The sequence below is a fragment of the Mugil cephalus genome, chromosome 4 (assembly GCF_022458985.1).
Source record: "Mugil cephalus isolate CIBA_MC_2020 chromosome 4, CIBA_Mcephalus_1.1, whole genome shotgun sequence".
Taxonomy (NCBI): domain Eukaryota; kingdom Metazoa; phylum Chordata; class Actinopteri; order Mugiliformes; family Mugilidae; genus Mugil; species Mugil cephalus.
This window is the reverse complement of record NC_061773.1, coordinates 24,569,906-24,588,976: the sequence shown is the minus strand read 5'-3', so window position 1 is coordinate 24,588,976 and position 19,071 is coordinate 24,569,906. Positions and strand designations below refer to the sequence as shown.

At 41.5% G+C, this 19,071-nt stretch overlaps 1 protein-coding gene and 1 non-coding gene across 4 annotated transcripts in view; both read left to right on the top strand.

Annotated features, from left to right (window-relative positions):
* The window catches only part of epha8 (eph receptor A8), a 130,622-nt gene that overhangs the window by 46,191 nt on the left and 65,360 nt on the right, over nucleotides 1–19,071 (top strand). The gene's annotated exons all lie outside the window — the stretch shown is intronic.
* trnal-aag lies at nucleotides 16,684–16,765 on the top strand. Its single transcript has one exon. It is a non-coding gene; the product is annotated as a tRNA-Leu (tRNA).

The following is a 19,071-nucleotide window of genomic DNA, read 5'->3' as shown; positions in this document are numbered from 1 at the left end:
ATTTCCTAAACAAAAACTTTGAAGTGTAGATGTTCCAGGTAATATTTTGACAAGCAGAGGAACAACGTACATTTTATTTATGGTGGCAAATTACTTAGTGAGAAAAGAAACAATGTGGGTTCGAAGAAAACAACTCAGAACAGTGTCTGTAAACTGGGTGAGATCAACAGCATTTCCGGCGCTCGGCTTATCTCCTAAGTCGAGATCAAACACTCCGTGCGCAGATTGGTGTACGACTCACTCAGCAATACATTACTGCTCATACACAGATTTAAGATTTTTCACATTTTCATTACTGACGGCTACAGATTTTCCAGTGACAGACAGATATTTGTCTGGGTACACAGTGTTTGTTCGACAGGGCTAGGCTTATTCAGTATGAATGAGGAGGCGCAGTCCTCCATGTGGGAGGTTTGATTTACTCGGAGCAGTAAGTGCCACTGTAGACTGGGTATGTTTTGAGCTCGATAATGATGCATTCAAAATGATTCCTCAGCGAAGCTATCGGAGCAGCAGCAGCAGCAGCAGCAGCATCAACGTTTTATTGCTGCTGCTTTTGACTTGAGTTTTTCCAGCCACACTGAGTGGAAACCAGAAAAGTGTCAATGTTTGATGGTTTTAGGCCTTGCACTGTTGAAGACAACGTTTCCAGTGCTTTCAGTCCAGAGGAGATGCACAGTGTGGTTCAGCAAATAATAATCTGAAAAGTCCCGATGGGCAACGGTTTGCAGCAGGTGATTGTCAAGATGTGACAAAAACTTGCATGAGGTTTTGGATGCATTTTAGCAAGTAGCATTCAATTTAATAATTAAAATGGTGTCATATGAGTTACAAATGACTAAAAACACCTTTCTCTGTTTATTTTTGATTTTGGTATCAGTTTGACAACAACTCAAGAGGCATCTGCTATGACTTAATTACAAATGAGGGCTGACAATAGTTTCAAATATTGAATCAGGTTTAATTGAAATTAATCACACTTTATTTTATCTGTTTTAAATCTACCTGGATATTTTTCAAGTTTCTATTGCTCCTCTTACCTCTGTGAAGGTTCTCAGTCATCCAGGTCATGGTATATCCAAAAAGCATTTAAAAAAGCAACTGCACTTCTCAAATTTCTTGAAGACGTTTCGCCACCCATTGTTTCTAAGGGATTGGTGGGAGGTTGAGTTTTAATTATGGAACTTTGTTCGTATAAACCATCACAAAAATATTATGAATACATAGTATGGAAAAACCTTTCCAATACCTGTGGCACATTCTGCTTCTCATCTCTATAAAGACAATGAGCCACACCAAATAAGATGGTGGGCAAAATCTGCACAAAAATACATTTTTAAAGCTGAGCTCAATGTAAAATAAGGCTTGGATACAACATTTATCCACTTCATTTGGCCAAACTCAGCAGCGGTCTTACTTTAACACTGACACATCATCAGTCTATGACTAATGAAGTGGACGTACTTTATTTGGAACAACATTAGCAGTGTTTCCACCATGAATGCGTTAACCCCTTTATTAGGGCGAGCAACCATATTTGGTAGCTTCCACACACATTTTAAATTGCTTGTCTCTCGGTGAGGTTTAGAAGAGTGTGTGTGAGTGCCAGTCAGAGAAGATAAAGGCGACATTCTCAGGTGATATGTGGTCTTCCAACTCTACCTCTGCAGGAACGCTGAGGATGACTGATTTATTAGATACCGAGTGTCCTAATGTGATAATGTTGACAAGTGTCAGAGTCAGCCCTTATGGCCTAATAGTCTGAATATATGTTTACATTCGTTTAACTCTGAACCACCTGAGACCTGAGCTTTAGTTTAGTATGCATTTTTAATTTTTCTAAGGTATCCAGGATTAGTAGGACCAATGAAGTACAACAACTAAGCATCATCTTTGAACAGGAAGTAGTTTTTGAAAAGAATGATGTCCTCATATGTGGACACTGGGATTATTTTGCTGTTTAATACAAAAAAGTCACCATGTGTAAATGTAAAACTATCCATTTCAATATCATTTTTTTTAGACCAAGGACCTCAACTGATGGAGAGATTAAGCAGATTAAGCAGGGACCCCCAGTGCTATTTATATATATATACATTATTATTATCATTTTGCATTAAATATTAAGCTATTCAAATTAGACTTGGACAGATACACATTTCTTTTTATTTCAAACATGTGCAACAGTAGGGTGGCTGTGCAATTATCATAAACAAAAACATACCTATATATATATATATATATATATAAATATATATATATATATATATACATACACACACACACTGGTAGCTTCTCTTCTGCTAACATTGCTAATGTGCGTTTGGGATTTTGCCTGGGGACTGAATAGGCTCTCGGCCAGTTGCGGCCTTGTGATTGGCTCAGCAGCAATAGGGGCGGGGCCTACCGTGTACAGGAGACTTAGATCGACAGGTTTCGGCTAGGTGCTCTGTTGACTGAAAGATAACGTTTGCCCCCATTTATCCCTTTACTATAACATGTTTCATTCACGTAAATATACATTTAAAGAAATTTAAATTTTTGGGGTAAAATTGTGGGACAAAATCTGAAAAATGTATAAAAAATGTCTAATCAACCAAAGGTCTTGCAGTACCTTATGGTCATAAGGTGTTGTTGCTGTTGAAGACCTTTGCTCTAAGTATTTCAGTGAGTGCCCTATGCAGGGTTAAGATCCTTGTTTGTGCTCTACTTTGGTCCTCCTGGAAAGTTTATTGGACAGATACATTATTATTCCAGAGAGAAAAAAGTGATATGACTTGTGGAAAGTGAGCGCTGCAATAAGATGGACTTGGAAAAAGCTCTTTAAACTCCTCATTGTAAAGTGACTGATGCACAGTGCGCCTTGGTCAGTGATTTGAGTGTGGAAGAGAGAAAAACATTGCTGAGACCTCATGGGATCTTTGATAAATGGATGTTTTGACAGTTTCTAACTGTCACTTTCTCCCTTCCACACTTCCATACATATACATACACAGACACACACACACACACACGGGCACACAAACACACGCTGCACTTATAAGGTCATTTTTTGCCATCCTGACAGTTTACAGTGTTATGAATGTGCCATGCTAGCAGCATCAGGTTTTCGGCTGCCCTCTGCTCCAGGCAGAAGCCGCCCTTTGATGGTCTTAGGTTGAAAAAAAAATACACCCCCGTCGGAAGGAAGCGATTTAAGTTATTCGATGACTGTGTCACAAAAAGCTGTTTTCATTGCACTGAAAGTGACTCGTCTATGTACGGTCACACTGTGTTTGACTCGCAAAATGGGTGAGGACGTTTGGATTCCGCAGTTTTCGAGTGAACTGAACTGTCACGTAGCTGCTACATGAAGCTCGGATCTGCCGTTATCCTCCAGGTTCAATAAAGATATTTTTACATTGAAGTATTGTTCCGGAGGAGACACACGTGTCACTGTGAGCGAGCGAGGAAGGCAAAGGTGAGAGGGAGAAGCAGATAGAGAGGTTGCCCACAGGGAATACAAGAGGAATAGGTGTCAAGTTCATGGTGGAGGAAGATGGATTAAAATTGTCAATGTGTATTTTTCTGAATGCAAAAGTAATTTTCAGAGAGCAGGAGGAAGGGCTGGGGACACGATTTCCCACTATCCAACTACTTGTTTTTATTTATCTTGTTTTTTATTAATGTTAATCCCACTCCCTGTGATGATCATTGTTATTTATTTTGTGTTCAGTGTCTTTAATACAAATCAAACACATTCTATCTTATGCTCCTGCTCTAGAGTCTCTATTATTAGTGATGTTCGATACCACTGATTTCCTTTCCGATCTGATACTGAGTAAAAGTTCAGGCTGGTATCGGCGATATCGATCCGATACCGATACTGTGTGTAAATACACTGTAATGTCTCTGGTAAACCTAAAAAAAAAAGTAGTGCATTTTAAATCATAGCTTCATAAAAAATACAAGACATCAGAGTAATTTATTTACTTATTTTAAACTCTGAAGTATATTAAGGTACTGGCCTCATTTACTATAAAGCCAAAGCCTAGATTTGAGTTTTTCACCCAGATGTGAGCTTGGACAGTGTTCAGTCACTGTGTAGTTGGGCCATCTAACAATCACGGTACAGATCTGACTCCAGTCAGATCAAGAACTGTTCAACATAAAGAGATTCAGTTATATATGGAAATACAACACTAAATGTGCACCATGAGCACTTTTCCCCCTCTCTCTGTTACCTAGACATACCACAGAGGCCCCTCTCTTCAACCCATAGGCCCCCACTTGCCAGACACAACAGGACACCTTCAGAAGGCATTCATAATGTTATGTTACATAGGTATACACTATATACATGTACGGAGAGAACGAATGAGACAGAGCAGCCCATTCTCATTCCTAGTGCATCAAATATTGCCATTTTGTCAAAGCCACTGCTCGTCCAAAGATACGCTCAAGGTGCCCTTAGGTGTCAACGCTGTAACTCACAAAGTTTGCAGCTGATGTCCAATGTTAACCCATCTGTGACAATTCTATATGCCTTTAGGCTTCAGACACATTGTTTTGTGCTGCTGTTGTCACTTTTGCTGCTTTTCGGGTAACAAGAACTTGCATGGTCTATTTGAACATCAGCCAAGAGACTTCACTGCATCAAGGTCAAATCTACAGAAGCCATGCATTCTCATATAATTTTATTTTATTTATTTATTTGTCATTTTTCCAGTGATAATGAATTAATTTCCTCTGTTTTCTCCAGATCTCAATATATTTAATTTGAGAGAGTTCCATCATGCTCACTGATGGACGCCCTTAACACTACAATGTAGTAAATTAGTAGCCTAATGTAATAGGCCTACTGTAAGGTGAGCCGTTTGGTGCTTTGTTTGTTAGATAACAATTAAGTTTCTAGACATCTTGAGAAAACATTTTTTTTTTTTACCGAGATAATGAGATAAATAACTCTAGATCTTGAGAAAATGGAGGAAATTAACTCGCTATGAAAATATAACATTCGAACGCGTGGCCGCTTAAAGCTTCCTAACAACATGCCTAAGAGCCATCTACTACACTATGCACCTCAAATTTATCGCACATTTTACCGTCTGTTAGCTGGAGTTAGCTGGTGTCTTCTTGTTGGTTGCTAGTTGGTAGCTGACGGCTAGTTTGCTGGCCTTTTTTTGTTGTTGTTGTTTTTAGTTGGACATGGCTTCCAGTCATGAATCTTGGCACAAGGGAGAAGTGTTGGTTGACATGTAGTCGCATGTCCCATCACTTCATACCTACTGCTGATGGCTAGGCTAGTTAGCTGGTGTCTTCTAGTTGGTTGCTGGTTGGTAGCTGACTGCTAGCCTGCTGGTCGGTTTTTCAGTTGGACTTCTAAATGTGTTTTGCCTCTGATCTTGGCACAAGGGATTCTAACATCCTATGAATTTTGCACTTTTTTTTTCTTATAGTATTTATATTCTTTATGTTTGGATATTCCCGGCCCCGAGAAAATCATTTCGTTTGTATGTGCAAACATATAAATGACAATAAAGAACCTTGGACCTTGAACCCATAGCGTGTTCCCAAAATTTACCTAAGCCCTGACTGAGCAGTTTCATTGCTTACACTTAAATTAGCAGCAAATAAAAACAAGACTTAAGTCCAAAAATAAATTGGTGTAAATGTGAAAGTCCTGTGACTTGTGCCTCTTCCACCCCACAAACCTCCGTCCTCCTTCCTACATCACGCCGGATCGTTTTCTCTCGGCATCTAATATTCCTATAAGTGGGTTAACATCGCAGCAAATTGCAAACCCGGTGCGTCATCGACACCTGGTGCGCGTTGAGACGCCGGCAGCTCAGGCAAAACATCACGAGGACGCACTGGACAGAGACATCACCGCGGAACGAGCTCCCGCAAACACCGAGCGCAGATAGAGCGAGAGAAACCATGAAGACGAGGAAGAATATTTTAGCACCGTCGGACACTGTTTCTAGGAAAAGAGCAGAAGTTGTCAGCTTGCGTTGTTCAGTGGACGTGTGTGTGTGTATGTGTGTATGTGTGTATGTGTGTGCGGGTTAGGTCTTTATTAGTACCCTTAACCCTCCTTCTATGCAAGTGTCGTTTAGATGACATCATGACAGATCACGTCTGCGGCTCAAGGGGTTTCTCTCCATCCAATTTATTCAGGCAGTGGTTAGGACGCCCGTGGGCTGTCCCAGGAGCATCTTCCTCTGTTTCTGTCTCTCCCACACACACACACACACACACACACACACACTTTAACACACTCTCTTGGAGCTTGTCAGATAGAGTAGGAAGACTTCATTATCCTGCAGTCCGATCTATGTTGGCCATGACAGGTTCATCCACCGGCCACCCCGCAATCGATACAGCTGACACTACGGTGTGTGTGTGTGTCCATGTGTGTCTGTGTGTGTGTGTCTGTGATTAACGTTGGCATGGGAGCCATGATAGGGACGAGCAAGTGATGAGCTGAAGTGTCATAAGACCACAGTGTGTTGCCATTACTAACTATTCCTTGTTACTCTGTCGTCGTCTCTCTCACCCACTCTCTCTTACGCACACTTTTATTTTTTTTTATTTTTTTGCATATTGTTATCTGCGATCTCACAGCACCTTCTACTGCCTCTTATTAAGGATGAGTCGTATCTGACGGCTGGGCCGATCAACCCAAGACGTGCTGGTGTCACGTAGGTTAAGTTGCATCATAGATCAGCTGGATGTTAAGTATAAACTAAAAACATTTCTATTTTACTATCTGCAAATCAGAATTGCAGGATTCGCCAAATCTGTTTCCGCTGTTAAATCCCGATTAAAAGGAATCAATTGTTTGGCCGAGGCTCGCTCAGTGGAGGCAGCTGTGCCGGGATTATGTGGATCTGCAGATTTAACACCGCGACAAAACAAAAGGACAGAATTGTGTTGGGCTGATACCGATACTGCTGTGAAATAATTCGAGGCTGCCCTGTTGTGAAAACTTTCTGTAAATAATTCATCCGTCCACAAGGGCTTGGTTTATGGCTATTTTCTGAACATTTTGTCACTGTAGCACAAGAACGAGGAGCTTTCTCAGTCTGGCCGTCATGGTGGAAAGAAGGATTCCCGCAACTGCAGAAAGTGGAATTTTGAGAGCCGTGACGTGTCAAACCGACGGGCGGCTTTGTGCTCGTGTCAGGCAGTCGACACCTGTGACCTCTGTTTTGTCGGATGTTGTTGCATGATGGGACACAGTGCAGAGATCACAGGTTGGCCGTTCTAGTCCGAACCTGGGCAGAGGAGGAGAACAGATGTGAAAAAAAAAAAAGGAAGCGAATGAAGAAGGGCACATTTATTCCAGTACATGAATATTGTCACAAAAACGTTAGGGTGCATTTAGGCAAAGTATCGGATTGGTATCGCCGATACCAGCCTGAATTTTACTCAGTATCGGATCGGATCGGAAAGGAACATCACTAATATCACTAATGGCAGCGCTGTGTTTTACAGCTCTTTTGAAAGACACATTCAAACTACTTCCACCTGCTGTTTCCAGGCTTTACTTCCTTATGCATGTATTCAGTATGTACAAGCTGATATGGGATGTTATTTATTCTTAACTTACAATGCAGATGAGTGAAGTAAAGATGCAAAATTTTTCTGCATGTTTTTTTCAAATCTCAGTCTGACTTGGGAGTTACAACTATTTTCCCGTTTTCGTTGACATAGCTTGGATGTTTTTGAAAACTGAAAGGTTAATGATAATAGGACTAGTCGACCTTACTGTCGTGCTATGACGCTATTCACCGATCACATGACAACAACGACACGGACGCCTCCTAGAGGACAGGTGAGGAGCTCAGTGGGTCATTGCAGCAAACTAGCAGTGGTTCAAGTGTGTGGAAATACTCCACTTAAGATGGGGCCCATTCAACCGTGACATGCAGAATATGTAAGTCAGTCCTAAAGTACAACAAATGTGCTACTGCAATACCCACTCATCTAAAAAGTCATCTGCTAACGCTAACAGAGGGACGCTTCAAATCCTCCTGACAGGAGTCGGTTAACAACTTCACCTGCAGTAACAGAGAGGAGGAGGTGCAAATCAACTATTCGATGGTGAATTTCATTGTCTAAAACAATGTCAATGTTTTTCAAGCCAGGGAGAGATTAAGCAAGGACCCCCTACCTATTAGATGTGTTATATATTAAACTCAGCCTATTTATAAATAAACGTCATTAATATCATTTGCATTCAATATTAAGGTATTAAAATAATACACAGATTCAAATATTATTTTTTCCCCTGTTGCTGTTTGTTCCTGTCTCCTATTTTATTATTATTACTATTTTTTTTTTCATATGGACCAATTCCAGTCTGAAATAAAGATTGATTGATTATTTATTTATTCCGAATGAGAGCTGCATGTTAAACTGTCAGACTGACGGTGTTTATGGTGTTGACGTCTACGTGCTCTAAGCTTCAGTTACTTTGCAGAAAAGCCTCCGTAGCTTCTTTTGTGTGAGACGCTACGATATGTATTCAGGTCGAGAACGTAGATTTGATTGTTTCAAAGCTTTACTTTCTACTGCGTTTTTACGTGTGACGTCATCAACTCGACTTTCACCACTTATTAGTTGACCTTTCAAAATGAGAAGGACCCTTAATCCTTAACAGATTGGTGCCTTCTTACTGTGGTGAATTGTGTTCAACTCTTTGTTGAACCTGAACCATAAGAAAATCAGAAGTGGCACTTTACACAAATTAAAATAAGTTTGATGTTTTTTATACAATAAAAGACTTTGCATAATCATCCTCCCGTGGATACATAGCATTGGGGACTGTTGGGACGTTTCACCCGTCCATCTACCAAGCTGTGCGAACCAAAGCATCTTGGTCATGCTGACTGGCTGGTTTTGGATCATAAAGACAGGAACACAGAAAAGCTGAACACTGTCAGAAAGGACTAAGCTTTTCTCCAGTCCGGCACATCCAATTCTTTTAAGCAGAAGTAGTCCACAGTGGGATGGGGATCATGTCGACAAAAAAAACACGAAAGCCACTCTCTCACAGTGTGTTATCAAATGGGGCAAAAACGACAGAAAAGACTTCAGCTACACTTTTCACATTAATAGTTTATGTCAGAATACACACACGTGCTTGACCCTTCTGTTGACACTGTCTACGTGCACTGTGTGGTACATTTCCTGCTTTTGGTGGCAGACAGTGCAAGAAGTCCCAACACAAGTGTCATCTCTGCTCATTTTGTCGCCCAAGAAGGTAGAAAAATAACTTCTTCATCAGCACTGATTGTTTTTTCTTACCATTTCATAGGAAAAGAAAGCATCTAATTCAGGATTTGTAGGAATGGAGGAGGCAATTTAAAGTTGTGGGGGTGAAAAAAGAAGTCATATAACATTTGGTTTCAAACCTTCAGACAGATATACACCAGGATATATACAAATCATTGCCTTTGATTCAACATAGTGTTTTATTTCACTTTATTTTGTTAAAAAGTAAAGCAAAAAGGAACTTTTATTATACAGTATTTTACTCAGTGAGAAGATCTGGGTTCAAATGCAACTGGGTTCACTCCGGGTTCTCTGGCTTCCTCCCACCGACTAAAGCTGTGCTCGTTAGGTTAATTGGTGATTTTAAATTGGCCGTAAGTGTGAGAGTGAATGGTCGTCTGTCTCCCTGTGTTAGCCCTGTGATGGACTGCTGTACCCTGCCTTTTGCCCAATGGCAGCCTGGGATAGGCTCCAACTAGAGGACCAGCGGTTATAGAAGATGAGATGAGTATTTTACTCATTGTAACACATTTTAATTGCAATACATGAGGAATCTATTGTGAATTATTGGAGCTAAGCAGCTGGTATTTACATATTTACTCTTCATAATTAACACCAGTGCTTGTTCTGAATTAATTAACATTATTATGGAAATAGTTATGAATTCCTTTTTTTGAATGAAAAAAAACAAAAAGAAAAAACAAGGTTCGCTTTTCTGCTACTTTCTGCCGGTCTGATTACACGCTGCCTAAGCAAACCTTCAGCCGGTCTTTGAACTATCTCTGTTCCCTCTCTATGACTACCCTCTGCAGTGCAATTGGCTGTACAAGCTCCTCCGAGACGGCGGCGTGGCGCAACACAGCCCAGCTGCTGCTGGCTGATGGTGGTGCTAGCACACCTCTGCAGCTGCTCTCCGGACGTACCTCTCTTAACAAACATGCCAGGTGAAGGTAAAGATGTCTCGATGAGGTCTGTAAGAGCTGCAGAGGACGACGCAGGCAGGTAGACGGTAGCCTCGGTCTTGAGTCGGGCTGTGCTGACTTGAAAGATTTTTTTGCTAGAACTTGCCCAAAGCTGAACTCTGCATGACCCTAACTTTGATATGCTGATCAATGCTGCAGCTCTCAACTGGGTACATCGCCCAGGTGTTTGAGAGAGAGCGAGAGAACTTCTGCCTCTACAAGGCTCAGAACAGACACAAGGTTTCAGGCTATGAGTTCTGTAAAGTGTCTTAAGAATATGTGAACAGTTATTGATGCTGTACAGGTAGAATTGAATTGAGCTCCATTCTCACAAACAAGCAAACGAGCATCAAGGAGAACTTGCTCCTGTATTCCTAAAGGTAACAGCTAGTATGGAACTAACTAAGATTAAGATTTAGCAAAGTGTTTAATGCCCAAATGTTAAGCTGGTTCATGGGCGGCTAACGCTAACCCTAACGTCCCGTTACAAAGTAATGAAAAGTCTTCTAAACCAGAAACATGTTGAAAAATGTTGCGTCTGTATCTCCAAAGACATGCTCCATGCTCATCAGGCTAACTGGTGACCCTAAATCGACCCTAGATGTGAGTGTGAATTGTTTTTCTATGTGTTAGCCCTGAAATAGACTGGAGATCCCGCCTCTCGCCCGATGTCAGCTGGGATCGGCTCCAGCAACCCCTGCAGCCCTGTTGAGCATAAGCGGTAGTAGAAGATGAGATGAGATGAATAAAATGTTCCTGGCTAGCGGGGTTGGAGGCCTGGAGAGGCCAACAGAGCCCATGATAAGTCACTGGTGTGGCTCTTTATTTGGTACCAAATTCTCCATGACTATTCCACACACAACCCCAGAGGAAGTGTTTTTTATTTTTTTTTGTTTTTTTTTACTTTGTTGCTTTGTTTGAACATTTTCATCGTTTCGCACACAATTGCACATGTCCACACACACTGTCCGGTAGAAATTGCATCTCAGAATAGCTAGCAATTACACCATCTCCCCCACTGATCCCAGACCAGTGCAATTAACACTCCTATTCCAGAAAGGTTAGCGCTGTCAAAGAGCCCACGAGCCACAGACAGACACACACATGCACACACAGTTATTAAGTCTGTTCAGGTTGTGCGGCTGACAGTGTGAGAGGCAGAAAGGTGTTGGGCAGAGCCTGATATTTCCACTGAGTTAATATGCAGACCTGTTACTTTGCATAGAGCCTTGCACCTCCCTTGGAAATGCCACCAGCGGACTCACACAGCCAAAATGATCCACCTATTCTTACTCTGGCTTCATCAGTCTCCGTGTCCGTCCTCTCCTCAGTTCATACGCTATGAAGAAATCTCCATCAAATATACTAATCTGAAATAAGATCTTTCTGGCAGTTGTCACCCTTGTCTTTCCCCTCCTCTTCCTTTGTACACAAAAAAGTTGCAAGTTGGGCTCCACTTACTTGGTGCTGCTACTGTTTCTATTTCGACCAATAATAATAATTATAATGTCCTCACATGTACAAATGTCCTCAATATGGTGGTGTAAAAAGTCAAAGTGGTCCTCAGAAAGTAGCTGTACAAGAACACACACACACACACACAGTATATGTATATGCAAGTACACTGTGTAAAATGCCAGCAATTTGCTATAATGTAAATACAATAAACTCTTTTTGGATTTTAGTTTAACTCAACAAATCTGCCGCATAAGAAGAGGCACAGGGGAAATCAGCTTTGTTCATATTAAGTAATCAATACTCTGGTAATTACACATAACATTTTGCTGGAGAAAAATGATTCATTATTTTAACTTGAGTCGATTTAATTGACCACACAATAAGGCCAGGGCAAAAGGATCCACAAGCAGAAGTTACAGTTTCTCTAAATCTGACGTGGAACATTTGTGTGAAGGATGGCCTTTCATAAAGAAAAAAGAAAACTGCAACAGGATGTTTGTACAAGCAGTTTACAGCAACATAATTACAGTTTTATAGCTACATGTTATTGTTGTGTGAGATATTCTGTTTGTATTTATGCACGCGCCATTAACTGTGGTAATAGCAGTAGGATCAGAAGCAGAAGCCAGACAACATTGAATAGGGAGGAGGTTCAGGTGGATGGATTGACTAACATTCACCTTAATGCTAGCCGAAGCTAAAGCTAAGGTTCTTTAAGAGTACTGTGGGATCTAGAAGCCATAACTGACGCACATATCCTGCGCGAGTTGCTCTGTAACAACGCCACCGAAATGCTGTCAGTTTAATTTAAGTTTACACTTCCTGCTTCACTTTCAACAATGGCGACTGAAACTTAAAACGAAATTTCATCAAGTCATACAAATGTTTGTAAAGGGATACGCCTCGCCCTCATGTGAAATTTAGTCACTTAAATGAGAAAAATCGTTTTTAAATGGGTCCAGGCATTGTCCTAATCCTGCAGCGCAGCTGTTAGCTTTAGCATAGGCGCTGTAATGTCGTTTTTGCCAATTAGCCAGTATAGTATTACTACACTATATTACGGCAAAGCACCAGGAAAGCACCACTACCAAGTGCAAAGACACACTGCAAACCCACAACTTCCGTTAACACACCAGTGTGGCTGGTTTTCAGGTGCTATGTGGTGTCTTTGTGCCTGGTGCTTTGCTGGAATATAGTCCCAAATCTATATCTGCCCTAGGCAACTCCTTTGTGTTAATTGCGTTGATATTTATACTTGATGAGAATGTACAGGTCACAAGAAGTAATAAGGAAAATTCTTGAGTTTATCACTTTTGTGAACGACTGGCTAATTGGCAACACTACATTACAGCGTCTATGCTAAGCTAAAACTAACAGCTGCACTCCCGGATTAGGACAATCCCCGGACTGATTTAAAAACGCTTTTTCTCACTTATCCAACTCTGGGGAATACGATGAGTGATTACATTTTACAAAGGGGTGGCATATCCCTGTAACCTTTCCTCGATTTGTTCCATCTTAATTCATCCAAAACAATCAATTCGAAAATTGCAGAGATGGAGGACCTGGAACGTTAGTTAGGGCCCTAGGGTCTATGCAGGGTCTGGGCTGTCACCGTATCTTCTGCTTCAACTTAGCGCAGAAGTCTAAACCTCCTATAAGTTTTCTAAACTATACCAAACTTGCGTGGTGATATAGGAATCAGGACCTATTGTTTCTAGAAGAAAAAGTTGCTAAGTCTCACTTATCTTATGTTCTTATTGTTTTTGTGTTTTCTTAATTGACTTGAATATTTTTTTTTTTTATTCACAAAAAATATTTCTGTTTCTATTTAGTGTTTCTTTTAAAAAACAATAATCATTGCAGCACATAATGTACGACCATTTTTTACTGAATTGATTTCTTTTCCCCACACATACGTTATGCCAAGAAACTAATTAGTCCCTTCCACCTCCCACTCCTCTACAGTCAAAATTCATTGTGACAAGACGATTTGATTTTATGAACATAAGTTATTAACAGCTGACACTTTAGCGTAATAATGTACAGTATATTCACCCCAGCCCTGTCAATCATACAGTACGTGGCTTTCTATGAGTCTTTTAATTTGGATTCTTTTTTTCTTTTCTTTTTTTACAGGCAATTTGACTTAGACTTTGCAGACTTGTAGACTTTAATGATCCACAAGGGAAATTGCTTGGTCACAGTAGTAGGTTAGATTTGTTATTCCAGCGTTTACCAGATTGTTTTCGTGTTCAGTGCTGGACGGAGGATGAAAATAAACAGGACATATACAGGTTATTAATAAAAACAAGTAGGTGAGTCATTTGGATCAGTTTGGGTCTCAACTCTAATCAATCCAAAAAGTTTGTATGTCTCTACCAATACCTTCACTCTTACATGAGTCGGGTCAAAAATGACCCCAATTAGAATCAATGCATTTTCTGCTATAATTACTTTCATATTGGTTAAAAATAATGTTTTTTACTATATTTTGGTCAACAAAAGAATTATTTCATGTTTGACGTGTTCATTTATCATTTTTATCACATTTTATCACCAGACTATCACAAAAATCGGTTTAATATAGAGCTATTCTAAATACCCAAAGACTACTGAAGTAGTTTACCACCACCACCACCAGTCACAGCTGCCCTTCATCTGCTCAGTAGTACCTCAGGAGTCACAGCTGCCCTAGTGGTGGTAAACTACCTCAGTACTCTACAAAGTAGTAATTTGATGACGATAGCTCAATGCTCAAATCAAAGGTTCCTGGGGTTAACCTTTGAAATACCATAGAAAATGCTTGGGGGCATTTTTGAACCCATGCAAAAGCTTTGGTTGATTAGACATTTTTTTATATATATATATATATTTTTTAATTTACACCCACAAATTAAAATTTCCTTAAATACACATTAACATAAATCCAACATATTTTATAAATGGAGGCAGAAGACGTAATCTTTCAGTCAGAACTCGACTCACTCATTCAGCGATACAGGAGCTGTCTCTACACTGCACCCTTTCACACCTGTCAATCAAAGCCTCCTCCAGAGTAGGCCCCGCCCCTAGCATTTGCTGAACCAATCACAAAGCTGCATATTGAACTCTGACTCTATCAGGCTCCCTGCAACTGGCTCAGAGCCTATTCAGTCCCCAGGTGAAGTCCAGAAGCACGCTGCATGTTTAAAGTTAAAACTTATTATTTAACATAGAACCCATATAGTAGGTAGGAGGTCCTTGTCCTGAAAAATGTTGAAAACCCCTGAACTAAGGGTTAAAAGCCTCCAAATATAGTTTGTTTGAAATGTAACTTCCACAGGGCATCAGAACTAAGCAGGAAATACTTATTGTATGAATGTTCATACTGAAGCTGCAGCTGCATTCATCATGCTCAGAAACAACAGCGGTGAATAGAGGAGCCCTAAACAAGCAACTCCTTGTCTATTGTCCTTCATGCCAGCAGCACACAATCATCTCCTTCCAACCAGTTTCCTTTCCTCATATTACTTAATCAATCTTTCGCTCTCTCTTTCATCTTTCCTGGCATCAGCTCTCTCTCACATCGCATGTTGTGAATAGACTAATATAGATTTCATGCTACAGGGCGTTGGACCCGTACGAGAATAGAGCCAAAGATTTAGAAGCCAGCTTTAGAGGCGACTGCTTTAACCAACAGCTAACAACAGCTTCTCTCTGATCTTCAGGCAACTCAGATAGCAACCTTCTTTGTCGTGGAGTGGAAACGGCAAATGGGCTGAAGAAAACCAAAGAGATTGAGATTAAAGAGAGAAAGGAAGCGTGGAGAATCGGAGAAATCGAGGAACCCAGATCAGACGAATAATAATTGCCAAAAAGAGTTAGCGGAGGCTGAGCTGTGTGACAGCGTGACCCCACTACGCCCTGGTCGGAAAACACAATTAGCAGTGAATGAGAGGAAGCCATTTTACCGTTTTTGCCTTTGCTTGTGTTTCATGATACGGAGATAGCGATATATATCAGTCGTTATATCAGTTCACCCGGAGCATTCAGGGGATCAGTGGACTGAGGTGCAGATGTGTCAGTGCAGTGGCTGAAAACAAAGCTTATCGGCCCGGTCTGTCTTATCTCCACCCTTTCCTACCAGTCTCCTCTATTTATTGTATGATTACTTTATATTGCTTTTCGGCACTGACACAACACATTAAATACGGGATCACAGCGGAAAACAAAAAACCTTGTCCACACAAAGCCGGACAGCTTCTTCTTTCACCTTTTGGCCAGAGAGTGTAAAAAATGTGAAAATGCCCTTGAGGGCAGAAGGATTGTTTTCTTGAGCTGAACCCGTGGAAGGAGAAGAAGAATGACAGGTAATTATCAGGCTGTTAATTAGTGGCTCCAGTTTCTGGTTCTTACAGAAACAAGTCCAGCAAGTTTCTGATATATGGATACGTATATCACAGTATTTTTCAAAATTCGGAATCAACGTATTATTTTTTTTGGACTATTTTACTGTGGTGATGAGTAAATATTGTAGAATAATCCCATACTAATGCTGTGTAGCAGGTTTGCATGGCTGCGTGTTAGCACTGACTGCTGGGGACATTTAGAGCTCAGAGATTTAAAAAAAAAAAAAGAAAAATAAATATTATCAAGATGAAATGAAGAAACAGGAGCAATTATTCTGGTTTCATTGATTTTTGTTCATATTTATTCACATTTAAACTGCCAAGTCTGTATTGTCAATAGCAGCCCCACTGACTACCGTAATAATTGTAGTCTGTGCGCAACATTTTTTGTCATTCATAAAAAACTTAACTTGTGGACATTTTCGGGCCAGTTTTAGCTGAGGGGACAGGTCATCGTGAAATGTAGGAATAGAGAGCCTTAAAAAGCAGAAACTGTATAACTGGATATAAAATGGTAATATATCACATACTGAGGTTGGGGTGGATGAATGGGTGAGAAAAACTGATTCGTAGTTCCGGACTTTGTGGTCATGTCATGCATGTCTGTATGCGGTAGTGTGGCCGAGTGGTCTAAGGCGCTGGATTAAGGCTCCAGTCTCTCAGGAGGCGAGGATTCAAATCCCACCACTGCCATTTAATATGGTTTATATGTCGCTGCAGATTCCCCATTGTGTGACACTTGAAGGTGTTCCATGTGTTGTGGCCACTATTTGCCATGTCGTTATATGTATTGGTCTGTTTTATGTTCACATGCATTATGCATTTTACTTCATTCTGTTTGTAGTGTTTTTATATTTTGACATTGAGGTGGTTGGTACCTGGGGGTCCACCTCGATGGCAAACTGGACTGGACACAGAACTGTGATGGCTTGCTCACAAAGGGACAGAGTTGGCTCCACCTTCTGCGCAGGCTAAATTCGTTTGATATGTCTAGTGAAATGCTGTACGTGTTTTACAAGTCTGTTGTCGTGCTGTATGCTGTCGTCTGTTGTCGTCTGGACAGGCTCATCCGTAGGGCTGACTCGGTTCTGGGGAGGAGCCTGGTCTCGGTGGGGACTGTCACTGAAAGGTGCTACATGAGGAAAGTTCAGAGCATCCTGGACTGTGACCCCCTGTTCTATGGTGTAGAAAATAATGCCCTGGTGCGCTCTCGTCTTAGTTGCAGCGTTGGCAGATATTTCATATTGCACATGTGCACCGGAGGTGGTTGCGCGTTGCGTCTACATGCTAATGTGTTTGTGAGGAAATAATTTTGCGTGTCTGTGTCTGCCGCATTTGATTTCTCCTGATGAGAGATCCGATGAGCTGACGGGCAGGAAACAAATGTGCAATTTACAGCCAATTAATTTTCGTTCTCTTCCCCCATTCTCTCCCTCTCTGCGTCGGCCCGCCTCCGTTGTGCTCCGTTCTTATTCTCTCTCCGTCTGACACCACATCCAAGCACATCCACGTTGTCATTCGGGGGCTCTGTGAAGCACTGCGTTTCTGTTGTCGTCACGATAGAAAACTCTCTTATCGCCCTCTCACAAGATAAACACGCCCCACTGAATCTCTCACTTCTTCTTCTTCTTCTTCTTCTTCTTCGTCTCCCCAGCTGTTTGCAGAGGAAGAGCAGAACAGATTTCCATTATTCTCACAACTGAACAACAACCAGTCTGGTCCAATCTCCTCCCTACCTCCCTCCCTCCCGTTCTTACCGCACAGCTTTCAACCTCCTGGCAGTCAGCCTTCAGATACAGTGGGTTATAAGTCTGAGGGAGAGAACTACCAGGAGCTAAAATGTCCAATTTTCAGAGAAACGTAAAAGAAAAAAAAAAAAAGAAAAATGAAAGGAAAAAGAGAGGTTGAGAGCGTAGGGATGGCAAGGCTGGAATAATGAGGGAGATAGGGAGGTTATACACCCCACTAATTAGCCGGGGTCTTCTCAAGTTCAAGGACAGTTTCAATTTAGCTGATAAAGATGAGAGGAAGAGGAAGGGAAGGGAGGGAAGGGTGAGATGGGTGAGGATTCCTACGTCTTAATTATCCCGGTGGTTTTTGGCCGGAGGTGCCCGGGTGGTGGTGGTGGTGGTGGGGGGGTGGGGGGGGTGGATCCAGTGTGTGCGTAGGGCGGCGGGGTGTGGGATGGGTCGAGGCCGAGGAGAGAAGTTGGAGGGATTCCACGGCAAACCCAGACGTCTTAACCGAGGTTGAGTTCAGCTGGGCCGGGGCCCAGAGCTTCCTGGGGTCGACCGTTTCCCTTTCAATTACCCCGCCGCTCGTACGAGGATCCTCGACCCGGGAGGATCACGGGCAACACCGGGGGGGTTACACACACACGTGTCGGCTTCCATCCATGCGTGCATGCAAATTGGCTTCGCCCATGCATGTAATACTGGGAAATTATAAAAGCTACATGTACACTTCTGCAGGCGGAAATTGATTGTGACCATCAAGCTGATGAATACCACTTCTCATTCTGTAACCGTCAGCTCCGTCCCTTTCATCTGAGGTTCATGAGGTCTACTGTCCATGTTCAAGGACAGGTCGGCATGTTACTTTCTGCTGTCATTTTAACAAATGTAGACAAGGATTAGCTACGTAAATGTAATTTTGATTTTTCCACTTCTTTTAGAGTCATTCTCCAACTACTAACCTCCTGAGACCCTGCATCCTCATCTGGAGACGTTTATTTTCATCTTCTTCATTTTTTTTAGACCTGTTGTCCTCATAAGTGGACGCGTTAGTCTGCCATCTAGTGGCAGAACATGATAGCGAACAGATTCATTTTGCAGCCGATCACGGGACGAAAGTGGACGAGGTACAAAACCTCATCCAATTCTATGTCTATCAATAGTAACATCACTAATTAGCAAGTACTCGTTTGAGGACGTTGGGATTTCATTGTTGAAATGGATGGTTGTGTATTTACTCAGGGTCACTAAACAGCGAAATAATCT